The sequence below is a fragment of the Gopherus flavomarginatus genome, chromosome 1 (genome assembly GCF_025201925.1).
Source record: "Gopherus flavomarginatus isolate rGopFla2 chromosome 1, rGopFla2.mat.asm, whole genome shotgun sequence".
NCBI lineage: Eukaryota > Metazoa > Chordata > Testudines > Testudinidae > Gopherus > Gopherus flavomarginatus.
In genome coordinates, this window is record NC_066617.1 from 134949894 (window position 1) to 134977325 (window position 27432).

Genomic DNA, 27432 nt, shown 5'->3' on the forward strand with positions numbered 1-27432 from the left:
ATGGGAGCCCTGGATTCTGTTTCAGTCAGAGCAAAGGAAAAATATTAGTCTCTAATACTATGTATATGTATGTGCATATAATCTGAGTTAGGTATGATCTTCCCTTCTGTATTTAGAGTAATTTAGTCCTTGATTATTTGCTTTGGGAACCAGGAAATGGCTGATTGCTAAAAAGAGCTATAACAAAGTATCTACTGAAATGTCTCAAGGAAATTTGTATTTCTCCAGACAGTTGTAAGAGATATTCTCTAAATAAGAATTTGCTGTTTGTAGAAAGCTAGCCTGGCTTACTGCTGCATAGAACATTTACAGTCAGGACTTGGTAGTGAGCAATTTCTCCTTCCAGCTCAGCAAATTAGCTTGGAGAAAAAAGAAAATACGTGCGCCTCAGAAAGAAGCAATCCTATCAAGTTAACTTCTAATAAGAAATGCTCGTAACTGCAAGTTCTGAATGCAGAATAATCATGTCAGGAAAATGAAACTTAGATTCTTCCAACAGAGGTGTATGTTACACAACAACAGAACTTATAGTCCCTTTTTTAAATGAAAAGTTGCTGTGAAAAGAGTAAATGAGCCTTCTGTAGCACGATCAGGTTCAGAAAGGGAACATGCTGTGTAAATAGTATTACAGTGGATAAAATCCACAGGTATTTTACTTTTGCCACTCTATCTTCTGCTATAATCCCACTACCATAGTACCTATGTTGGCCTGCTCAGCTGCTCTCTCATTCAGAGGTGAAGTGTTTCATTGGCATCAGGTCAGGAAAGAGGAAGAGAGGGCAAGGTAAAGCATTTTCAAAATACATATCTACAACAGAACTGATAGCATGTTTGTAGACAAAGAAGGACTTTTTGATTCAAACAGTAGATTTTGGGGCTTCTTCTACATGGTACCTGGGCACTTCTCATAATTAGAAAGTTTGCTCTATTTTTGAATATAGTAGTATTTTTGGAGCATAGGGTTTGATAAACAAGGTTGCACTGTATTATATCAACAAGTAATAAAGCCAATATTAGGCTATTTAAACTCTGTGCAGAGAGAGATCCATAGAGAGTGCTATGACCACGTGCCTTCTAATATTTTGTGTCTACATTATGGAGCTTGGAGAGGAAGGAATTTTTGAGAGGTTACAGCTTGGAATTTGTGGGTAGACTCCTGCAGTGTAAAGCAGAAGAAATTGTTAGTTACAATATGCATTTGTATATCCTTGCCAATAAATTAATTTGCCTTGCATGAGGAGTGCCAAAGCAAATCACCGGTTGACTCATGTAAATTTGAGAGAAGGGGTATCAGTGTTCCCAGTAAACTAGCAAGTCCCTCTTGTATGCTGACCCATTGGATCAGCTTGGCCTTTGGGCTTTTCCTCTATTGGACAGCATGACTAATGTTGCTTTAGAGGCTGTTGCTTATGTATTTTGCAACGTGCCTGAAAAGGCACATGAAGAACAACTCCAACACTGGAACTTTGCCAGCTTTTGGTATGGTTGCAAACATGAGGATGAGATATACAACATCCGCACAATGGTAGAATCCGTAGCAGCAGGAGTATGACAGTCAATACAATTGTCCATCCACACTGGAAGAGAAACAGGAGGATGTGGATGTGGTTTAATTAGGCTGCAACTTTATTCATTTATACTAACTGGAGGTACACAGCAACAGATTGTACAGTGCAGGGAGTATGGGGTTGGCTCCCCATCGATCCGGACGCAGAAGCCCTAAGTCCCCTTTTTTTCTGAGCAGTGTTCCTCTGGGTGTTTCGCTTCAGGTGCACGTATCCCGTGATTGGAGATTTTCACTGGCAACGTCTGTTCAGCCCGTGCATGCACCCTACACATCCTTGTGCCCCACTTTGAGGCTATATAGGGCTGCATGGGCAAACTGCCTTCACTTTCTTCTCAACCACCTTGGCCTGGGAAGGAGCTCTGATATGTCTGACTTGAGCGTGTCTCATCTATTAACATTTTAGTATTAGTTTAGCTTAGTATAGTTGTTAGTTTGGTTTTACTAGTGAAAGTGCAACATTTTTTTCCTTTGTCCTCCTCTTGGGAAAGTATTCCTGGCTTTCCAGGGTTCAAACACTTCCTCACTTGCTGAGACACCATCCCTGTTAGCAATGGCCTCTCCAAGTGCATTCGCTACCTGGGAGTGCCACACACTCCACAGAAGTGTAGCTTCTTTTTAGCCCTTAAGTCCAGGGCTAGAAGAAGAACTGAGAGAGCAAGGTGAGGCTTCTTATGATGCAGCGCTCCCTTCACCCTGCTTCAGAGCCAGGTCAGGAGAATTCCCCTGTACATCGGTTTCCTGGCAGATCCAGCAAGCTGCCGACATTGGCTTAGACTGCCCCAGAAAAGGGAAGGTTTCAGAGACTTCCAAAGGTCCCAGGAAGCGGAGCTCTGACACACCTCGCAAGGAGTCTGTTCTTAAAAGAACTCAATCTCTCACTGGGTCTGGGGTCTCAGAACTGTTGACTTCTCTGTCCAGTAACATTCAGGCTACAGGTTTCTCTAGTACCCGCAGAGCCAGGAAACCCCATAGATATTCTAAGAGCAAACAAGACTCTGAGAAATCTTTGGTACCATCTAGGTGTGTTGGGGCAGCAAGGAGAGACATTCCTCCAGACCAGTACCACCGGACACAATCCTGTCTCGTACCCACCTTGAGGAATCCCTGGGTACCGTGTAAATCAAACATCCGCCTCTGTCGAAGCCTTTGTCAGAGCAAACTAAACTTTTGGTGCCATTCACTTTGAGAGTGATCATCATTCCACTTGGTACTTAAAGAATGTAGGTACTCAAAGGACTTAACTGTAGCATAGGAACTGTGGTCTCCACTGCACATAGGTACCGAATGCCTCTCAGTACTGAGACTTGCTCAGTCACTGGACACTTATATGTCACCAGTACTTCCTGGCTCGCCACCACTTTCAGCTTAGCCTCCTTTCGGCCCATTCAACTTTTTCTATTTCTGTGCAGGGGTCACCCACTCACCCCCTTCTGTGTTGATCACAGAGACAAGGAGGAAGCCCAGAGAAGTTAACACAAATGACAGGAACAAATTTAATGGCTGTCGCCTTCTCTCCTTTATGGAACTCCACAATGGGCATACTGGGACCCCAGGGCTGCTTACAGACAACAGTTTTTGAGGGCGCCGAGCTTAGCTCACTGGAATGATAGGGAGACACAGTCTCTACCCATTTCAGACCATTCTCCAGCAGGAGGAGACATTTGAGACAAAGGATACTAAGGCAGATAAGAAAGCTACCCCTCAAACTGCCATCATCTCATCATCACCAGACAAAGCGGCAATGCCCCCGCCACTGTGTGTGGCCAATGACTTTAGGCCAAGATCTCATTAAACAAGTGACAGACTCACTTCAGATACCACTCCAGTCAGCAACACCAACCGGAGTATTTTCCCAAAGTACAAAACTCCGTGGCCAATGCCCTCAACAGGTGCTTTTCCAAGGACTATTAATGGGAATTGGATCCATGAATCCTAGATGAAATATTTCAGATTTGAGAGTGCCTGGAAGTGTGCATGTTTGCCACCACTAGAAACAGGAAGTGTCGTCTGTTCTGTCCTAGAAGGGATCTTGGCCTCTAATCCCTTGGGGACTGCTTCCTCCTTTCTTGGCTGAAGGGCCTGTATTACATGTTTCCACCAATACCTCTAATTCTAAGTGTGATGAACAAAATCAAGCAGGAGAAAGCCAGGATTATCCTGATAGTCCCAATGTGGCCAAGACAAGTATGGTATCCTTACTTGTTTTGATTGTTCGCTGGACCAGCAAACAATCTTCTGTGCACTCCTTGTCTCCTCTCACAAGACACTGGCCAAGTGCTTCATACCAAACTGGAACTTCCCTCCCTCAAGATATGGCTCCTTGATGGCTTATGGGGATAAAATCTGCTTGTTCTGAATAGGTACAGCAGGTGTTATAAAACAGTAGGTAAGAATCTAACCATAATAATTACCTACAGAAGTGGAAATGATTTAGCTATTGATGTGAAAATTCACACCTGAATCTTCTTTTACTTTTGCTTGTCCTGGATTACCTGCTACACCTGAAGAAAACAGGTTTATCAAGTAGCTCGATCAAGGTTCATTTGGCTGCAGTAATAGACTTTGATTCTCCAGTTAAAGGGTTTCTCTGTATTTTCTCATCATACAATAGTAAGCTTCATTAAAGGACAGGGGAACCTCTTCCATCAAGTATAGACCACCCCTCAGTTTGACACTTTAATCTAGTTCTCAGAGGTCTCACAAGACTCCCATTTGAACCCATTTGAACTGTTCCTTACTGAATCTATTTATGAAGAAGGCCTTTTCAATAGCTATTACATTTCAAAAACCTTTTCAATAGCCTTTTCAATATGCTGAAAGAGTTGGAGAAATTGGGACCTTGATGGTGGAGCCTCCTTTTATGATATTCTTCAAGGACAAGTTTTTTCCCTATGTCCACACCCAAAATTTGTATGTTAGGTGTTGTCCAAATTTTGCCTGAACCAGACTATCCATTTACCATTTTTTTTCTGTGAAACCACATAGCTCTGGGACAGGAAGCTTCTTTCCAGACCTTAGAAGTCAGAAGATCTAGATAGGATCAAAGCATTTTGGAAGTCTCCTAAACTTTTTATCTTCATTGCAAATAGATCTAATGGATCCACTGTTTCTACCAAGGTGGATTTCAGAGTGTATTATCGCTTGCTATGACACTGCCAATGCCCAGCCTCCTGCTGGGGTATTAGCCCATGCTGCAAGGTCACAATCACTGTCTATGGCCCTACTTAAAGATGTTCCAGTAACGAAGATCTGCAGAACCACCAGGTCGTCTTCAGTACATACTTTCTCCAAACACTGTGCCTTGTTCCATGCCTCTAGATATGACGTGGCAATTGGCAGTGAAGTTCTGTATTTAGTACCGGGCTCTGTTTCGAAGCTCCCTCCTCGTTCTGGGGATACTGCTCAGAAGTCATCTGAAGTGGAGCACCCATAGGGATCACTATTCAAAGAAGAGATTATTCACTCTTTTGCAATCACTGTAGTTATTCTGCAAGGTGAATAACCTCTTCTTCTTCTTCTCCCTCTTGTATCCTAGATGGGAAGTCATCTTTGATAATCCTTAAGAACATTGGTGCTTCTGAGCCTCAATGGGTTACTTTATGGCTTTGTCAAGTGTTCCTATGTCCCATGGCTTGCCTCTTCCCCTCTTCTTTATAGAAAAAGCTGACAACCATAAAAATCTTCTCTGTAGGCTCCCTCTAGCAATCCAGGCCACACCCTCTCCTTTACCTCCCCAGTTCTTCTACTGTCTCACCGCTTAGGTCAATGAGGTTTATAGCTGTTAATAAGGGCAGAATTTGACCCTAAGTAAATAAAATGCATTGAAAGCCCCTGTGGTGCTAAGATGTAAAGCTGTTTATATACTGCTTGCAATAGCTACTTCAGAGCCATTACATGATATCGTGGCTTATATTTTACAGAGAAATGAGTGACATTGAGTATCCAATTTGAGATGCCTTAAAAAGGCCTGATCTTTAGAAGCTGCTTAACACCCTCTTTAGCTCCCCTTAAAATATCTCAAGTTCAGCATCCACAAAGTGATACTCCCAAAATCACTCGTCCCTTTTGAAAATTTTAGGCCTGTGTGAATGTGTGAGACTAATCCAAAATAACAAAGATGCAATGAAAGCTTTTTTGAAAAGTACTTCACATGCACAGTAATTCTTTTAAAAATACATTTTAAATATATATGTTTGTTTGCAAATTTAGAAATTACCAAAAGCAAAATGTGTTTTGAAGGAATGAAAAGAAAACTCACCAGGGTAGCTGAAGCTGTGAGTTGACACATCAGACTTTCACCACTAAAGCTAGATTTAAATTAGACCTAAATCATGTGTGATCTTTGAACACATAACAAATCACTATACAGTCTGTTGTGACTGGCACTTGCTGATGAAGAGAGGTCCAGACCTGCAGTAGCAGGTGTGTTGCAGATTAGGATTGATGCCCATTGGGGGAGGCTATAAAGTTCCTGTTTATATGGCACCTGCCTGTAACTAGTGCTGTTCAACTTTAATTAGCACTAAACTTCACCCAACTCTTTTTTTAAAAAAGGTTGAAGAACCTAAATATTATCCACAATTAATACATTTCCCTTTTCTTGACATTTCTGTAATTTAGAATGATAATTAATTGATAATAGTAAATGTGTTGGCAAATATTATTTAAAGATAAGCAGTTATAATAATCATGATTTTTTAAAAAAAATGTTACAAGTCATAAAGTGATACCTTGTGTATACAGTTCCTTCTGACACAGGTAGATCCATGCAAACAATCTAAGAAGGTTTATAATACATGGGTAACAGTTGCGCCAGCCAGATGGCCTAATGGCAGTGGGTTTCACCGATGTATCAGTGAGAGTAGCAAAGTTGACTTGATTTCTGAAGTAGCCGTATCCAGACCAGCCATCAAAAGTATGGTCACCACGGCACCAGGCCCACTGATGGATGAGAGAACAGTTTGGAGGAAAAAAAGTCATTAAAGAATGGGGTGGAGAAAGAAAAACAGAGGTACACATGAGGACATTTCCTCACCTACATTCTTCTCAAAATCTGTGTGCAGCTATTATACAGAGATATAGTCGACTAGTCTTTGTCTAATACATTGATGAATTAATCCTTTTAAGAAAAAATAAGCAGACAATTCTTAGATACTTTAGAGAGAACACGGAACGCTTCTACAGTAATAGTAAACCTAATAGCTTCTACATTGTGCTTACTTTCACCTAGTTAAAGAAATCCTGCACAGATTGTTACACACCTAGGAACCAAATTGCTGGTTTAAACTGATGCAGCTTTATTCTAGTCAATGTAGCAGTACCAATTTACACTGACAGAGTATTCGGCCTCTTTATCAAGGTAACTCAGAGGAAGACTTTTGTCTGAAAAGGTGAATCTAGAATGGAAACATTTTTATTTAGAATTAGGGTGACCATTCTTCCAGTTTTGGCCAGGACAGTCCCTTTTTTAAACCCTGTCCTGGCCATCCTTACTTTTTTTGGCAAAAGTGGGCATTTGGCCCATTTGCTCTTGCCAGCTTGATCAGTTTGCCAGAGCAAAAGGGACAAATGCCCACTTTTGCCAAAAAAGTGGGGTGCAGTGCAGTTAGAGGAATGTGTGGAAGGTGAGCGGAGATGCCAGCCCCATGCAGAGGGGGAGACAGCCGGGAGGGTTCAGCAACCAGCAATAGCCTGGCAGGGGGGTTCAATCAACCAGTGAAAGCCTGGCTTGGAGGCCAGCAAGGTTTAATCGATTAGTGATATCCTAGTGGAGAGGGGGCCAGCAGGGTTTGAATGAGTGGCCCCATTTTCCATTTGGGAAATATGGTCACCCTAATTAGGGTTGAGTGTATTTTGCTAAAATCCAGATGCTTGAAAGAAAACATCCTTCTCTATGAAACAACACAACTTGTTTAGAGTTTCTTGTTTATCTGCTCCACATGAAATGTTGGGTCGGTGAAACAGACAGTAGGGAGGACGGAACAGGATTTAAATATTTATTTTATGATATGTCGGCTTTTGCTTTAGATCTTCTTTAAATTCCTACCAAAGTCACATTTACTAAGTTTGATTTTTCCCTTCCCCACAGTATGTCTGTCTCAGATTGCACCCAAAAAGATGCAGTAGTTATTTGGCAAGATGAAATCAAGGCACACAAAGAAAAGGCTCCTGAGAATCCATTGAGAGGCTTTCAGGTATTTCTGAGCTTACTATACACACCAATACTGTATGCATGGTTTTGGGCACTATACAAGCACATATGATAACGAGCTTGAAGAGAACTGCTTCCATTAACTCATGAATAGTGATGATGAAATACAGTATAAATGAATGGAAATACTCTGAAAAGGAGAAAAAACTAGGGCTATTTAGTCTAAATACCCCTGTGTATTTTAAGATTTTTGTTATGATTATTGTTTTACTTAAGGTGACCAGATGTCCTGATTTTATAGGGTCAGTCCCAATATTTGGGGGTTTTTCTTATATAAGCACCAATTACCACCCCACCCCGCCAATTTTTCACATTTGCCATCTGGTCACCCTAGTTTTATTGGGTAAAAGTGGTGTCTTAAAACTCAGCAGATTAGGACCTCTGTGGATATTCAATGATATCTATGTATACTTAACTAGCTGAATACATTTGTACCACCTTTCACTCCTATGAGCATAGCAGAGGCATCTCAGGAATGGGTGGGTCAGCTAGTCTCTTTTCTGACTCTCTCTTAAACAGAGTTCACTAGGTTCCCTGTTACTAACTAATGGGCCAAGTTAGTGCCCATTGAACACAGTGGAGATCAGGTCCTAAGTGTAACAAGGGTTTGGAGCTTCCCAAGTTAAACCAGTGGATTAAGGTGAAATGCATTTCAATACAGAGGGCAGCACAATGGCCTGTGTACCACCTAAAACCCATCTTAAAGCTGTGCATTAAGGACTTTCGTGGGGGTTTAAGTGGTGCAAAGGGCATCTGCACTGAGGTGAATTTGACCCGTTAGTGCATACTCAACTGAATGGGAGTTAGGCAGTTGCAGGACTTCAGGCCCTAGAGCAGAGGTTTATCATTAGGATATGAAAGTTATGCCAGGAGTAAGTTGCAAAGTAGTACCACTGGTTGTTAACCACTGGATTATACCAAACTAGAATTTTGTTTTACTGTTACTAATAGGGAAAAGTAGGGTGATCAGTTTGAAACAGTAATCTATTCAATCTGTGTGTTTTATTCGTAAAATAAGAATAGTAATAGTGACCCTATTTTCAAAGCTCTTTGAGATCCGGAGATGAAAGCTGTGCTATATAAGTGCACACTCTAACTTATTATTATTGATATTCTAAATATAGCAGTAATAGTTTTTGAATAAGGTTATATGCTAGAAAATTAGGTCCAAATCTTGCAAATATTTTCATCCATGATTAACTAAACTCAAGTGAATAGCCTCATTGTAATAAATAAGACTGCTCACATGATTAAAATTAAACCCATGTGTAAGTTTTTTCAGGATCAGGGACTTAGATAGAACTTACAGTTAATCAGGACAGTCTCAGGTTGAGGACAAGAAACAAAAGTAATTGACAGTTGATTCTATAGTATTATTTTTAAGCCTCATCAAGATTCAGTTAAATGTGTGTGTAGCATTTAGTGAAGTTTGGTTATTAATATTGAACAATTTACTTCTTGAGTGTCTCTTCAGTGCAATACACAGAGTCAACTGTTTTATACAAAAGTAGCATAAAATGATTCCATGAACTTCAAGTCAATAAGGAGTGCGTAGAAGATCAGTTTTTTACTAAAAATTTCAACCTTGTATTCTAAGCAGAGTGTTCCTTTTTATTAGGTGTTTTAAACAAAACAACATACTTCATAATGAAGTGCAGTTAAGATATGTTGCTATTATCTAAAACACACTGTAATTAAAAAGTTGTAACGCATATTGCCACCTAAGAAGCATGCAGTAGTATGTATCTGAAGGCTCACACCATGTGTAATGTAGGAATCAAACAAATATTCATAATCAGTTAGTACTGGAATGCCTGCTATTTTTGTATTCATATTTTATTGACTATATATGGAGGAAGTGTGCTCCTGTGGATACAGCACTGGGCTTGAAAAGATGACTTGGGTACTGTTTTTGGTTCTGCCATTATTATACTGTGTCACTTGAGGCAAGTTACTTCATCTCTCTAAGCCTCAGATTCCCCATCTCAGAAATGGGAATATTGATACTTACTTTCCCTTTGTAAAGTACTGGAGATGTATAGATGAAACTGCTATATAATATTATTAATAAAAAATAACCCAGAACCCACATCCACTGTGGAGTCCATTGTCATCCTGTGGAAGGTGTAACTCAGTATTGTCTTCTTGCCCATCTTTATGGGCAGCATCACCCTCCTTTGCACACTGGGACTTCCATGACCTTTATACCACAGAGTACAGTGTACTTCTGTAACTCCTTGACTAAAACGTACCATCTTTGGAAAAGCATACCAGGGGGCTTCCTTGGTATTGTAAGTCATTGCATGTCAGTTATTGTGGATCTGTCACACACTGGGAGTAGCTGTTTCACTCACCTAAAAGTGAAAGTGTTCTGGGATTGAGACACCACATAATACCATAGATTGATCTGAAATTGGTCTGGGATGTCACCCAGTTTCCTTCCTGTGATCAGAAGCTTAAATGTATCAAGATGTGTTATTTTATTAAAATACCAAAAATATTTTAAAGAGTAAGATTCTCAATCAAAACCTGTTGAAATAAGGAACAGGCAGAATGGTTTACTTGGTTAGGCAATGGACTGAAATTCAGGACACTTGGGTTCTACTCCTGAGATTGCTACTGACCTGCTGTGTGACCTAGGGCAAGTCACTTCACCTCTCTGTGCCTCATTTTCCCTTTCTATCCTCTGTCGCTCTCTTCTCTGTTTAGGCAAAGTTTAGACTTTGGACCAGGAGCTGTTCCTCACTATATGTTCATATGCCCCTGGCAGGATCGAGCAATAATTTCAGTTGGGGGTCTTTAGGGACTACCATACAGAAATAATTAAAAATAACAATACAGAACAAATTGAGAGTGAAAGCTGAACGGTGAGCACTCCATCCATAACTTACCCAGTTTTACCATGTTTACTTACCCATGTTAGCACAGTAGCAATTGTTGCCAAAACCCTGTAGTGTAAACTTTGAAAAGGAATACTAGAGTATTATAATTTTCCTCAAGTAAGCTTGATTATATCATGTCTAAATCAATCTTAAATGTTGGGCCTTTATTTATAAAAAATATTCAGTCACATGTCAATTACAAAGTGATTATAATGCAAAAATTACTGTACGAATCCTCTCTGTAATTTCTTGAGTAGAAGCTACAATTTGAAGCAGAAGGAAAAACAATAAACATGAAGAATATTATATGAGAATAGCCAGTAACCTAAAACAAAACACACACACCATATCTACAGGTGGTAAAATTGGTTGTCAGTTCAAGCACAAAATAATTTGCATGATTAATTTCCAATGTTACTTAATGTGCTATGAGAGGATAGTTACAGCACTAGGAGATTTGTAATGTTTGAATTTTGACTGGTGATCAGGCCAGCACAGTAAAATTATGAGTAACACGTTACTGCAGAAAACAAATTATTTTTTTCCTTTCAGCAAAAATATTAGTTAACAATATTTGTCATCATGAACAGTTTTTATTTCTTAACTGTATCTCAGTATCCATTTCTCTAAATAAAATACAATTATGATACAACAAGATTATATGCCCTGTTGTTCTGATTCACAATAATTTACTTAAAGTAATTTTGGGACATTAATAATTTACAATGAGTATATTGTCACCCCATCAGTGCATTTTATTTAAATCACATAATAGTCCTAAAAAGATTATTGGTTTTCTGAACTGTTGACCTTAATAACTGTTCCTAGTTATTGTGAAAAACCCCTTCTAGTCCTAAATTATCAAACCCTTGCTCAACGTCTTTCAAAATAACCTGCACTGACTTTAACAGTAGTTTGCTAGTCTCAAAATTGCATTTGTTGCAGGACTCCTCCAATTATATTAACAATAAGAACCTCTTACAAAGTCCAGAGTTTAAAATAGTGTTGCAGTGTTGATTTACGTGTTAAATTCTGATCTTGCTTTGGAAATTCCTCTGATGAAATTGTTTGGATAGCATTAACATTTAGTGTATGCCAAAGGTGCAATTCCTGCAAAATAGCACAGATCCCTACCCCTCTGCAGAGTCCACTCACTAGCAGATCCCACTGCAGAATCAAATTTTAAAGATCAGGAGTCAGATTACAGCACCTGCTGTGGCCTCTTTACAATACTTGGGCCGCATAAGAGGGCTACAGAGTTCCTCAGTAGACTACCACCAGCAGAGGAGTGTAATAACATCCCAACACTGTCCTCCACAGCGATTCTGGGTTTTGGAGCAGCTCATAAGAAGCTGGATAAAACTTCTATAAACTGAAGGCTCTAATTTTCATTGGGGGTCATGCTGGTATCCACAACAGCCTGGAAGTCAGGAGGCACAAAGATAAAGTCATCTTTACCTCCTGAGAGATGCAGCACCGAATCTGGCCTCAGAATTTGTATCATTGCTGCTGGCTTCCACAAGCTTCTCAATCCAGACCTCTTTTTCTCATCTGTCTCCATGTGGTTGCATTTCCAATAGGACCTCTGTGTAAAGCAGGAAGTTTGGTTTAAGCCTTAGGAGAACTAGAATCAAAAAGATATGAGTGGTGGGACACCAAACTTAAAAAAGTTAGATTTCTCCCCCTAAATTTCTAAAAACAAAGAAACATTAACCAGTGTTACTTTAACTTCAAGTGAAATAAATCACTGAAATACCTGACCCCTTCGCGATAACCCTGCCTAGCCAAAATCTCAGAAAAATGCTTTCAGTTTAGATAATGGAAGGTATTTTTAACATTTTAAAGAAACTATTGCATTGTTTAGACCAAAGACGAGGCAAAATTCTCATCTTCAACCTAAACAATGCACTCTTTTCCTTAAAATGTTAAAAATTACCTCCCCTTACCAAAACTGAAAGCATTTTTCCAAGTAATTGACTACCTCCTTTGTGCTGCACTGCAACCAAAGCGTTTATTATGGACTATAAATGGCAATATTGATTGCCAAGTCTACTTAAAGGCAATTTCAGTTGGTAGAATTATAATCCATTATAAAATCCAGCATTTTAAAATTTCTACCTAAAAAATAAAAACAAACTCTTAACTGTCCTAACGTTTATTAAATGGCACATACTATTTGTGATATCTCTGTGTCCTCCTTCCCCCATTTCCCTTATTTTTAATCAAACCCTACTGCCCTTTCTTCATGGTTCAGATGGTCTGTTCAGAGAAGTATAAAGAAGTTTGGCTATTTAGCTCAATCCGTTTAGTTTGCAAAATTAGATTGGTAGTCTTTTAAGAACAGGCTCTCTGATGAGATTTTTGGTGTCATCTGCTTCTGGTGATGCTGGGAATACTGCGAGAGAGACTGAATTGTCTTTCTCCTGTTATTCCATCAGTTCTGTTTTCTTGTCCTTTCAAGAACCAAGAAGTGAATTATCGGTGAAATATATGGCCTGTGATGATCATAATGACCCTTTCTGGTCTTAAAAATCAATGAAAGTGCAGTGTTATGAAAACAAGACAGAATTGAAATGGAATACTTGCATAATGAATACAACTGGTTGAAATTTTCTAAGTTTTCAATTATTTTTGTCAAAAAAAATTATTTTCAGTGAACAGGAACACCTGACATTTTTTAATCAAAAGTTTTGTTTAAAAAAATGCTTTTACACCCAGTTAAGGGGCTATTTAGAAATGTTTGGACAATGAAAAACTTTTGACCAAATTTTTAAAAAGACAGTAAAAATTGTTGAAAAATGCCCTTAACATTTCTTATTGATTTTTTGACTACCTGTAATTAACATTCATTCGAACCCAAAATGTGAGGCTGAGATTGAGTTTGGGGTAATGTTTCCATTATTTTATTACAGCCAGTTTAACTATTTCTAGTCATTCACTACCTCACTATGCAGAAGAGTATTGTGCACACTCTTGTAGAAAGGATATTGATGTGGTAAAAAAGATATATTATGGAAATTAGCAACAAGGAATATAAAGGCTCTTCAATATTTTAATTATATGGGGAAGTTAAGAAATTAAGTTTATTCTTCAAGGTCCTCTGTGCATTCCCACTAATAGAATTCATTCCTCTGGTGTTGAGCTGTGGATCTGTATAGAAAAGCCAGGTTTACTGAGGAGAGCATGCAGTAGCTAGGATGCACTTGTGCTAGGATGACATCATCAATTCAGACTACATAAGGGAGTGCACTCCTCTTCTATACACTAGGCTCAATATCAGACCTGAGATCCACCTCTCCAAAGCAAAATAGCATTAGCAGCTAAGCTTCCCACCTGACATGGTCCAGCACTGCAAGCTTCATCTAGACAGTTTGCAGCAGTACTGAAATCTCTTATCGGCACTGCCACTGGCACTGCAGCCTCCTTTGGCACCTTTAAAGTCGACACCATAACCAAAAGGCAGATTTCCAGGTCTCTGGCTGTTGCTGCTCTGGTGCAAAAGAAGACTACATGTTCCAGAGAGTCCAAGGAGGAGAAGAGGAGGAAGCATCACTCTGCATTTCTGCCACTGGCACATGTTTCCTTTGGGGACTCCTTACTGGTTGTCACGCTTGGCACTCAATCCTCAAGTCAGTTTCTGTTGCTTAATTGTATAGCTACCTGACCAGTGCTAATACCTCTGACACAGTCGATTTCTCCTCTTATCAGAGAACACCGCCCCTCCATTGATGCTATTAGCATTGCCTCTGTTGCTTGACTCTACGCAGTGATATTCACCTCTGGCTTCAAACTAAAATATCCCAGAAGAACACTGGATCCCCTCAGAACTGGCCATGAAAGTTCCACCAGCCCAATCTGGAGATCCCATTTGGCTTCCTTAACCAAAGACTCCATTGGAAATGGAAAGGTATTATGCAGGGCCTTCCTCAGTTATTTATGGAGCCCTGAATTTGGAAGTCATAGACTCATAGATTCTAGGGTCAGAAGGGACCAATGTGATCATCTAGTCCGACCCTCTGCACAAAGCAGGCCACAGAACCCTACCCATCCACTTCTATAACAAACCCCTGACCTATGTCTGAGTTATTGAAGTCTTCAAATTGTGGTTTGAAGACCTCAAGCTGCAGAGAAGTCCATAATCTCTCTAACATACTGCCAAACCTGACACAGCGATATTGTCTTTGGCACCAGTGTTAATATATGACATCTCAGGTTCAATGGTGAGAGAGATGGTCACTGGTATAGCTCTGAGAAGATACTCTGGCTTCAAAATTATGCCTGGCTTCAAACTGAGTCAGAAGCCAACTAAGGGACTAACTTTTGAGGGGTCTGACCTCTTTAGTGGTAAGTGATGCTGGAAAAAATCAAGACTGAGGACTTGTCTACACGGGATGCAACAGTGTGGCAAGCCAAGGTGTGGATCTATAGTGAACTAGCCTGCTGTAAAGTAATGTCCTGTGTGGACACTTTTACACAGCAGTGAATATTTCAGAGTGCCGCTTTGACACAGTGCTGTTTAAAATGGTACTTCATCAATGGGCACTTTGGAACTTCTATTGCACTGTGGCAGTGTCCACATGGAATTTTACTGCACAGCAAATCAGTGTGTTGCAGAGTCACACCCTGACTTATCGTATAATAACATCCCATCTAGACAAGCCCATAGAGAGTCACCTACCAATTTGCATCTGTTACTAAAGTTTATGCTGGTCATCGACTATGGATTAAAACAATGCAACAGTGATACATATGGCCTACAATGGAACAATTCAAGGCTATTTGATCTAGACGTTGCTGACAACATTGCTCTTGTCAATGAAGATGCCAACGCACTACAAAAATTCACAGACTAGGTAAAAGTACTAATAGAGAGATGGGTTTGAGATACAATGCAAAGAAATGTAAAGTCATGTTAGTGGTGACTACAGGGACAGAAATTAAAATTGAAGAAGAGAAACTGGAGAAGGTGGACAATTTTACATATCTTGGAAGTACCATCAGCCAAGACGGTCCTAGTTCTGAGGAAATAAGAAGAATCGGGAAGGCAAACGCTGCATTTGGAAGACTCAAAAACATCTGGCAACTCAAATCATCTCCCTCAAGACAAAACTGAACATGTACAAAACAATTATTATCTCCATCATAACATATAGCAGTGAGACATGGCAACTTACCAAGAAAGATACACAAAAGCTGAATGTATTTCATCACAAATGTCTGAGAAGAATATTGGAAATAACATATAGAGATAGAAAGACAAATGAAGAAGTCAGAAAAATGACTGAACAAGGCACCCTCTCACAAATAATCTACAAAAGAAGACATCAGTGGCTAGGATGTGTACTGAGAATGGAAAAAGAACGCTTACCAGAGAACGCAAGAAGAAAAAGAGGAAGACCGTGAATAACATGGAAATGAACAATTCTGAACTACAACAACATGAAATGGGAAGGTTTGGAGACAAGGGCAGTTGACAGGCAAGGATAGCAAATGTGGGTAGCCCAGTGTGCAGCAAAGCACAGGATGGACTAAGGACTAATTGAAAACCATATTACACAGCCTTTTGGTTTCAGAAACAGTCTCCCACTGCTCAACAACAATAGTGTCTCCAACCTGAGAGGTGATATGAACCTCCAGCCTCTTCTAAAATGGCTCCTGTAAAAAGTACACAGTATAGAAGTAGGATCCCTCACCACATGTTATCCTTGCCATTAGCTCCCAAACATCACTTTTGACAGGATGGTTCACAGCCATATGCTTCTCTCTCTTCATTTCGGTTCTGATCTCTCTTTCCTCTTGAACATCTGGTATGAGATTACTTTTGATCACTGGGTGTTAGATAACATCAGAGATGGTTACTTGATCCGGTATCACAGAAGGCTCCCTCAATTTCACAGTTTCTCTCATTATAAACTCCTGTTGGAGGTGATAGGCTCCCTTCTTTAAAGGGTTCTGTAGAGGAGGTTCCTCAGCAACACCAGGAAATAGGTTTTACATCAGATGTTTCCTAATATCCAAGAAGAGAAACAGTCTGAGACCCATCCTGGACCTCAGAAACATTGAGATATATAGAAACTTCTAAAGGACATTTTCCTGGCCTATTCCCTTGATCCTCAAGGTCAATAGGGAAATCAGACTAGACAGAGCCAATGTTAACCTGGTAACACCAATCCAGTGCCAACTGCACTGGTATGTAGGATTGCCAGTTTTGGTTAGGCGTATTGTTGGAGGTTTCCTCACATGACATAATCGTTAATTACTGGAGACTCCAGGACAATCCTGAAGGATTGTCAACCTTTCTGATACACTGATCTCCTCCAGTGGTTTAGCTGGTCCACCTTCTGCTGCTTCCAGACCTCATCTCCCAGCGACAAGGGAGGATTCTTCATCCCAACCCAGAGACACTTCATCTGGCCCTGAGCTCTTCTGAAAATCTGTCCCCTCTTTTCTTGCCCAAGATCACACAGAAATTCTTTTGCAGAAGCAGGGAATGAATCCAGATCCTGGGTCCTAGTGCCTTAACACAAAATCAACCATTTATTTATTTTTTTAAAAGAAGCAAGACTTTGTTTGAGAGAGAAGGAAACAGCTCAAAAAGAAATAGGAAGCTATTGTGTTTGTGGAGGGAACCAATGAGAACAGCAGAGAGGTTGAAAGAGGATAGGAAAATGCCATGAGCACCTAGTGGTCAGTACTGAAAGATAGGAGCCACTAAAGGGGAAATCAGAAATATCTAGAGCTGCCAAAGCGTGAAATTACTATATAATAGTGAGTGACCGTTGAGCGAAAAGCAAAAGGAAGTGAATTGTTGGGGTAATAGCCATCAGAAAATGTCAAGACACCAGAAAAAAGTAAGCACCAGAGTGACAATGGAGTTGGCCAAAAATTACCATGTTCGGTGCATGAGAAGGGACATTGGAGGCTATTTTTGTCAGCCAAAATAGAAATGGATTAAAATTTCAGTTTGGTAAAACATTGTTTTTATCAAAATAAATATAATTACAAAATAGTAATCAAAACTAAGCTTTTAAAATCCTTGACTTTATGAGCATTCATGGGAATGCCCAATATCATAGTTAGAACTGATACAATGTTAGAAATATCTTAGCAAAGACAAGATGTAAGTAATTCTATCTATTAGGATTCTTTCTGGCAAGTGCTTGCTGTGTTTCAGACAGGTTAAAGCTGAGTGTTTTTCTCGTTCTTGGAACTGACACACAGAGTTTCTATTATGTCTTATTAAATACTCTGTCAAGTTTGAAAATCTGCAAAGCTAAAATAAAAGCAATGCCAAGAGAAAGAAGCATTAATACACTTTAATTTTCCAGCTTGTTCATATGATGAGAGCTGGGGGGAGGAGCGGGGAGGAACCAAAGTTCAATATATTAAATAATGCTGTTTTGGTACTTCATGTGGTTGAAATCAGAAGAAAAAGTTAAATTAATAGAAAAATCCTGTGTTTTTGTTATATCCCCAAAACAAAGATTGATTTGCTGGTATTATTGACATACTTTGTATATATTTGAAGAAGTTCCGCCTAAAACAGAAATCACATGATGCACTCTTTTTCCATGATTGCAAAACAAATTCTGTAGTGTCTTGTGAGTGTAATTTCACCACATGACACCTTCCTAAGAAAGGTGAGCAATATTCAGTTTTACAGATAGGAGAGCAGAGGTGCAGAAAAAATGACTCGATCAAAATGTGAGTCTGTGGCAGAATTGGGATCAGAACCCAACAGTCCTGACCCCCAGCTACTCTGCTAATGATAAACAGAATATTTTATAGCAGAGAAAAGTGCAAGTCATGTTGTTTATTCATACCATAGCAGGCATCCCATTCAATATACTTTGAAAATGCAGAAAAAGAAATTCAGTTATTTTATGTATCTAGTTGTCCCAAGTCAGATCGGGGTGCAGTTGTGCTAGGCACATAATAAGACAGTCCCCACTGCATACGCTTTTCAATCTAAATGGAGAAGAGAGAAAGGGAGGGATAAAGATGTTCTTTTAAACAAATGTGTACATTTCTATGAGAGTACCAATGGTGGGTGTGCGGGTGTAAATACCAGTAAGTGGGACTTATACACATGATCAAAGATAAGCACATGCTTAGGTGCTGTCCTGAATAAGGATGCAGTTTAATGTGCTTTAGTGCTTTCCTGACATATTAACTGGGAAGGGGGATGTTCCTACAGTCATCTTATGCATCTGTGCCTCTTTCCCCAAAAATATAATGTACAGTACAGTATTTAAAACCTACTAAAATCTCAGATGATTTAAACAGTGCCCATCTTCTCTATAAATAAACAATATCTGACCTATGTACTCTGGCTGACTATCAAAGACTCTGGCAGGACATCAGACAGTCATTTAATATAACTTTCCAGCTATTTGTGGAACTCTGCCTCAGTGTCACTGGGAAACAGAGTTGGAGATTACAGTTTGGATTTTCATTCTCCTTCTGGAAGCCATTTCAGTTATGCAGTATGTTATGTATCTTACTGTGCATTTATAGCTTAAGGAATTATTTGCAGATGAAAATAGTTCTGGATAAAGCAGAGATGGATGTAGAATAAAGAAGACATTGTAGCTCTAACATTGCTTTAAATTTTTGAAATTAAATTTACTTTTAATAGTCTTCATTTTCTGTGAAAATGGTAGAAATAATAAATATAAGAATAAAATTATTGCGTAGTAAAATGCCATGTAGAATGCAAATACTATTTAAACAGTTGTTGTCATGTTAAAATTATATATTAAAACAAAAAACATCCCTATCTATTTACTGTGTTACTAACAACCTCTTAAATTATTAAAAATGAAAGTATTTTTATTTAAAATTAGATTTATTAGATTTATTTTTCATTATGTACTATGTGTTTTATTTTTGCATTTCTTTCTGCTTGAATGATTAAAATAGAATGGAATAGACTCAGTTTTGTGTGTAGTTTCTAGGCATATCACTTTCAGCCACTCATGCATGTTAAAATTCAACAGTGTCCACAAACATTGTAGCAATATGTGTGGGGTTTTTTAATCCTTTTTTTGTGTGAGCGTAACAGGGTTCACAATCCACCCGTCTTCCTGGGGCCCACTTGCTGCCCCAGTAAGGCTCAGAGAGGCTTCAGGGTTGTGCAACACCCACATCTTTATTTACCTACAGTTATCCCACCACCAGTGTCTATCTATTTACAAGTTTTACAGGATTATTCAACCTCTTTTACAGGCAGAGGCAGCCTTCAGCTAGCAGGCCTCCAGTTCCCTCCCTGACTGACTTCTCTCTGGCTGCCCCTCACCTTCTGGCTCCCTCCCAGCCTTTATAGCCCTTGGCTTGTCAGGCCAGCAGGTGTTGCCAATCCTCAGGCCGGCATCAGGCCTTTTCCATCAGCCCCAATCTTCTTCCCTTGATTGGAGCTGACTGGGCAGGGGCTAATTAGGTGCTTTTGCACCAGCACCCTGCTACAGTGAGATTCAGGTCTCAATTACATGGGAGTAAACTGAGAGCAATATTACTGAAGTCAATGAGCCCGACTGTCAGTGAGCCTGAAATATTTTCAGTTTTTCCCTTATGCTAGTTTTACACCATATTAGCTCTTTGGCTTTGATGAAGGTACATCTGTTTTACACTGCTATAATTAAGGAGAATTTGGCCCAACAGAGTTAAGTGGGCATAAGCCCCAATTGAGAGGTGAATCAGTACCCACTGTTTGTTTTTTATTCATGGTAATATTTCTTATGCGTAAGGCCCTACTAGAAACACAGTCCATTTTGGGCAATTTCTCAGTTATAGGATTTTAAAAATTGTAAGTTTCATGATTTCAGATATTTAAATCTGAAATTTCACAGCATTTAACTGTAGGGCTCCTGACCCAAAAAGGAGTTGGGGGGCGGGTTTGCAAGGTTGTTGTAGGAGGGGTCAAGGTACTGCTACCCTTACTTCTGCTGGTGACGGTGCTGCCTTCAGAGCTGGGCAGCTGGAGAGGGGCAGCTGCTAGCTGGGAGCCCAACTCTGAAGGCAGCGCCACTGCCAGCAGCAGCGCAGAAGTAAGGATGGCATGGTATGGTATTGTTACCCTTACTTCTGCTCTACTGCTTTCAGAGCTGGGCTCTTGGCCAGCAGCCATCACTGCGGCCGCCCAGCGCTGAAAGCAGCAGCACAGAGGTAAGAGTGGCATGGTATGGCACTGCCATCTTTACTTTTGCGCTGCTGCTGGCAGGTCACTGCCTTCAGGACTGGGCACCTGGCGAGTAGCCGCCACTCTCCGGCCACCCAACTCTGAAGGCAGGTCAGGGTGGCAATACTCTGACTCCTCTACAATACCCTTGTAACCTCCTGCCCCCACACTCCCCTTTTGAGTTGGGTCCCCCAGTTTGTGAAACACTGGTCTCCCACGTAAAATCTGTTTAGTATAAGGTAAAAGTATACAAAAGACCAGATTTCATGGTCCATGACGCGTTTTTGCGGCCATAAATTTGGTAAAACCCTACTCGGTGGTTTTAAATTTTGTCTAATTCAGCCTAGGCCTTTAAGCTTGATATTGATTCCATGGGCACTCAGAGAGAGAGGAAGAGAGGGGAAGCCGATTTGATTGACTTTCAGGGTTCAGATCAGCATGCAGGTTAACATGGCTGGTTGCTGTTAGTGATAGGATTGGAAGTTGTTTTAGAGATGGGGCATGGTCATGGCAGTGACTTCATTTGGTTGCTGACCCTTTTTTAGGGAACTATCATGCTGACTAGCCAGGAAGGACCACTGGGACATCAGTGGGGCTATTCACATGGGTAACTTTACTCACTTGCCTAAGCATTTTCAGAACCAAGTTCTTAGTGTTATTGGTGAAGATAAAGTAAAAGCATTTAACTATGCATGAAATGTGGGCCTCATCCTTTCAAGACTGGAATTCAGCACATACAGGGGCAGAATCAGGAGTAGAATTTAGGAGTCACTGACTCCCAGTTGCATGTGCAGTCACCTAGTCCATATTGACACATCCTTTGTGAATATATTGATCATGGTGCATATAACAAAATATCTGTAAATTCAACGTAATGCCCTAGCAAACGTAGCTGAATATTTCAAGTAAAAGCAACAGACAGGACAAAATAATAAAGATCCTGATTTTATTCTAGATGGAACTTTATTTGTAATTTTGAAAGTCACTGGCCTTTGTACACTTTTATTTTGCTAAATTTACAGTACATACACAGCACAATATATTTGTTGAGTCATCTTACTTAACAGACTCTGACTCTTTAAATGTCACTTCCTCCCTATCTCCGTGTTTCTTTTCTGGCTTTCTTCATTCATACACATATAGTGGGATACCAAAGGAATTTGCACTTTGGAAGATTATGATTATTTTTAATGATGATTGTGTAAGGGAAATCAGAAATTGAAAACTGATTTAAGATTTTGTCTTAAGCTTTAGCACTTATTACACTGTTTTGCTGTTGAATTAATTCATGTGTAGTGGGAAATTACAGTTGAAATAAAACCTCATTTCATTTGTGTGTGATATTTGTTTTTTAAGAGGGTAAGTTGGTCTGTGTTTTTCTGAGAGTCTGTGGGCAGTATATTGTTGGCCAGCTGATGGCAAGTTCTGGAAACAATACTTCTCCTACAGAACCAGGACAGATTTTTCATGTTGCTTTGGTGAGTGGTTTTCATGCAAATAGAATTTTCTTTTAAGATTCATAGATTAGGGTTGGAAGAGACCTCAAAAGGTCATTTAGTCTAACCCCCTTCTCAAAGCAGGACCAACCTCAACTAAATCGTCCCAACCAGGGCTTTGTCAAGCTGAGACTTAAAAACCTCTAAGGATAGAGATTCCACCACCTCCCTAGGTGACCAATTCTGGTGCTTCAACACCCTCCTAGTAAAATAGTTTTTCCTACTATCCAACCTAGACTTCCCCCACTGCAACTTGAGATCATTACTCCTTGTTCTGTCTCTTCTGTTTTCTTGCAGATACTGGGAACCCTGTGTAGGGCTACAAGTATATACATGTATTCTGTGAACACTAATAGTTCTGGTGGAGTTAGACTCGATAAATGCTACCATTATTTTACTATTATATAGTGACACGTTACCTAGGTTATACTCTCAGGTCAATGCACTGTACTTTCCATGAAGAAGCACTTACATGGCCCATAGAAAATAATGAGAACATATTTAAATACGATGCCTCCCTTATAAACTAATATTGCCTGGGAAAAAGTTAAACTGACCAGGAAATTCAGTTAATTCTTCTGTAGATGTGTGCCTTGGCACAGAATTAGCAGCATGTGAGAACTAAAAGGAAACTGACCGCTTGATTTTTTTCACCAAATAGAATAATTAAAAAATCAGATTTCTAATGTTTGCACCCTTTAAATAGCATGGCCTGTTTTGTTTTTCCTGTCACAGAGTAACCTGATAGGAAAAAGTGCTCTCAGGTATACAGAGTGAACTAACTGAAACAATAGAGAAATCCCCACCACCACAACCACCAATAACTTCTTTCTGTGATGGTAATCTCAGGGATTATTTGTAACCATAAGAGATGCAGTTTTTTGGAGACAGAAAGGAGATATTTTGAGTCAACAATATCCCTTTGTCTGGCTATGCCGAAAGAAGGACAGGAGACATTTGACATGGGTTTAATCAGGCTGCAACTTTATTATTAGATGTCTGGGATTCCCGGCAGATAACAGTGTACAGTGCAGGCAACCCAATGTTTATTCCATAATTACCCAGGGGGCTTTGACCAACTCCCCCTCTTTTTCCATCCTGGTCCCTCCAGCAAATCCATTGCCAGGACCTTACCATACCCGGGGCGGGGGGCTTCCACCAAACCCCACTTTTTCCCTCCAGGTCCCTCCAACAATTCCATTGCCAGGATCTTACCATCCACCCGCCCCTTGTAGAAGGATAAAGGTGAGCTATAAGAATGAGGGGTTGGCTCCCTGCCATACCAATCATAGGAGTCCCCAGTGTTCGTTCCTTTACTGAACACAGCTTTTTAAATCCTTTTCCAAGCCATTTGTCTGGTCACTGTATACCTTCCCTATGGAGTTCCTGCACTGGACATCCACCACAAGGAGACAACAGCAATTAACTTGGTTGCCGCCTACCCACACCCATCTTCTAATGCCTTCTTTTATATCCGTTAAAAACATGACAGCACGCCAGTTGGACAGGTGAACCCCATCCTCCCAAAACAACTCTGCTGCCCCATATACTATGCCAGGGATTTGAAATTACTGCCCCTCCAATGGTCCCAAGGAATTTGGCCACCTCCCTGTTCACATACCTTCTTGCCTTGTCCATGCTGGGAGGGCTCATGGCTTCCCGCCAGGCCCTGTGCTGAAGCATGTCTGACCAAACAATGTTAACTCCTGCAAAAAGTTCAAGGATCAGCCCCGAGTGCTGCCTTGCTCTGAGCATTAGTTCCACCCCCTTAAGCATTCCCAAATTATTTTCCCCAAGATGCACCACAATTATATCTGGTGACCGCTGACTGGCCCGCACAGCATATGGCAGTGGTATTAGTTGATTCCATGACATGCCCCTCCTTGCATGCCAACTGAGTATCGCTTCATAACCAAAGTCCAGCTGCAAACTCTTGGGCAACCTGTATGCGTGCGTATGGGCCCAAAAGACAATGCTGTGCCCGCAGATCCACACCACTGTCTGTATGGCCAGTCGCCCAACATCTGTAATGAGATTACAACAAATTAATGCTGCCCTGATTCTGAATGAGTGGGACCAAATTCATGGGCTGGCCTCCCCCAGCCTCATCAGCCCCCGTTTCAACATGATAACAAACTGATGTGAAGGGACTCCCATCACCATGTATCAAAAGGGGGCCTTCCCCTTTCAGCCATATCATCCTGTAGGCCTTCAAAACCTGAACGGAGCTGACCCCAGGCTCACCATCCTCCCAGAGGATAACAGATTCACCCCGGCTGACTTGATTGGTCTTTGACCTTCGCAAGTGTAGTGTCGCTGAATGCTCATGCTGTTGTACATCATGCAGTTCCAAAGTCCTTCCCATAGAGTACCTACCAGACCCAGGTACTAGCACACTGACCCTGAAAGCACCAAAAATTGCTATCAAGAATGCTGCCCTGAACAAGGCCACCTCCTGTCTACTATGACTACGATGCCAAGGATCTGCATGAGATCCCTGAGCATGTAAACTGTGATAGGATGATGAGAATTCACCCTGGGGCCACCAGTACGCGACCACCAAGCCAAAACCCATCAAACTGAAAAACCATTGCAAGGATCAGGATAGCCATTTAGCCTACTGACAAATGTAATGGCAGAAAGGCAATTCAAAAATGTGGAGGATGCCATTTGACAGGTTGCCAAGAACAGCATGTACCAGAGCACCTGTTCCTCTGCAATGGGCCATATTGTGACCAACCTTTCTGATCCTGAAATTGCATGAAATCATTAAAACTTCTCTCATAGCTCTGCCATGTGCATGGAGCAACCCAATCTCCACAGTGACAACCATTCTATGTCAGGTTCCATAGCACTAATGGCATCTGCCCGGGTTCCCAGTGGCTCCTGGTGCCAGCTCCAGAAATCTGTAGACCTGAAAATGAGACAAGGCATCTGCTATGCCATTATCAACCCGAGAGAGGTTATGAAGCAATGTAAATTCCCTGGAGCCCTTTGCACTGCTTGAAGCTCACCCCTTGAACCAGCTTGCATTGTGTCACCCACGCCCCATTCATACAGGGCCTAACCTGCAGGTGCCATTTGTTCTACCCTGCGTCCTGTTGCACCATTGTGGCAGGAAAGTGCTGTATGAGAACCAAAACATGTTTTGCAATCATGCCTGAATGTACAGAATGTGCAACTGCTATGATTAAATGCATGCCCTTAAATGTATTTTATACCTGCATAGCTAAGGAAGGCAGCCTTAGCAAGACCCTGTCACATGGCTGTCCCCAGCCATTGGAAGAACTTTAAGTTAGGCTGTAGCAGCCGTGTATTAACATGCATCTGCTTACTGGAGTGTGTCCCCCCAGACGAGCTGAGACCGTTTCTGGCCAACCCATTTGATACCCCAAATGTCCATACCCAGTGTTTTTTTTCCCCTTGTTTTATGCCTCAGAAGAACCACTATTGCCCACAATCCACGCTGTAACAGAAAGCACATCTGACTTCATTGTTTGCTAGGAGAGGAAAATTAGTAAAACATTTTTCATTCATTGGCCATTTGTCTCTTTAGTACTTAATTGAAATCCATTTACCATTGTAGCTGTGTTACCAGTAATGTACAGTTGTAAAGGCAGGCTGTCATCTTAACAAAGACAATTCCATGATTCATATTACTGAAGATTAACACAGCAAATTGCACATCATCTTGCTTTGTATGTATGTGCATAGATAGATAAATACACATTAGGACCTGCTCACAATAAATTGTGATATAGTGAAACTCTGTATAGTGAAGTGGAGAGAATTGCCTAGTGTATTTTATTGCACCACATTACACACAGATTGCTAGTTCAATTATAGTGGAATTCTGCTTAGAGTGAAGATATTCTGTGAAATAAAAACTTGCTCTCTGTAGGTGAGAATGTGGGCATACTGTATATACACTGACACATACTTCAGGAGGAGCAGGAAGGTGATGGCAATTAATCTTTTGGAAGATACGTTTTCTGTATGTGAGCGAGAGTAAGAATATGTTGTTGTTGGGGGTTTTTTTGTGGGGGGGGTTGATACAGAGGCCAAAGCATTTTTATTGGTATTAAAAGGTTGAAATTTTTATTCCACCATAGTATAAGCTGGTTTGTTTCTATGGGCTTGCTTGGGGAAGCTGAGTATTTGTTTATTTATAATAGTTTTGTTTAAAATAAAAGAGCATAGAGGTGTTTGGATTTTGTGGTACAGCATTATACAAATAATTATATATACTCTGTAAACCAAAATATATGAGGGAAATAAAACAGAATAGACTTTCGCCTGCTTAACTTGACAGTGTAATAGTTTATTCACAGGTTACTAATTTGTCCTGGTCCCTATGTATATTTCACTAGGGCTATGAATGTGCTCCAGGTGCCTGATACTGGAGAATTCTAGCAAGTAGTGTCCGTTGGTCCACACCTACACGCTTGCTCTTCTGGTGGTCCATGCCAAAAGTATAAGCGGTAGTGCACACCAACGCCTCTCCAGTTCCTCTTACCACTGCCTGGCCTGAGTTGGAATCTCCGGTGTCCGGAACTGATCCTCCTTCTATTTGAGTACTGCTTGTCAGACACCCACAGTAGAATACACATAAGGAGTGGCACGCATAGAAAAAAATGAAGTTATTGATCCTTCGTAACTGGAGTTCTTGTATTCCTGCCTTGTATTCCACTACCCACCCTCCTTCCCCTCTGCTTTGGACCTCTCTGATTCGTGGTAAGAGGAGGAACTAGAGAGGCGTCAGTCCACACCACCCCTTATACTCCCGGCACAGAGCACAAGGAGAGCAAAGGCACAGGCACAGACCAATGCACACTAGAATTCTCTGATCTCAGGCACATGGAGTGAATGCATACCCACCATGCCATACAGATAGAGACCACGCATTTTGAAATACTCCAGTTATGAAGGGTAAGTAGCTTCCCTTTTTGGAGAGGGGTTGGATGTGTCTGAAACAGTATTTGGAATGCGTTTTTCATTTTGAAAAGTAAATACTATTTCTCTCTCTTAAAACAAGTGCCGTAGAGCACTCTGTGAAAAATATTTCATTATTTATAGCCGTGCCATGCTGTACCTGCCCA

At 40.6% G+C, this 27432-nt stretch overlaps 1 long non-coding RNA gene across 12 annotated transcripts in view; it reads left to right on the plus strand.

The window, feature by feature from the left end:
* Positions 1–27432, plus strand: part of LOC127057833 (uncharacterized) — a 156153-nt gene that overhangs the window by 74137 nt on the left and 54584 nt on the right. For all 12 annotated transcript variants that reach the window (XR_007776199.1, XR_007776196.1, XR_007776192.1 and 9 more), the window contains one exon: positions 7656–7761. This is a non-coding gene — a long non-coding RNA (uncharacterized LOC127057833). The remainder of the gene's footprint in view (positions 1–7655; positions 7762–27432) is intronic.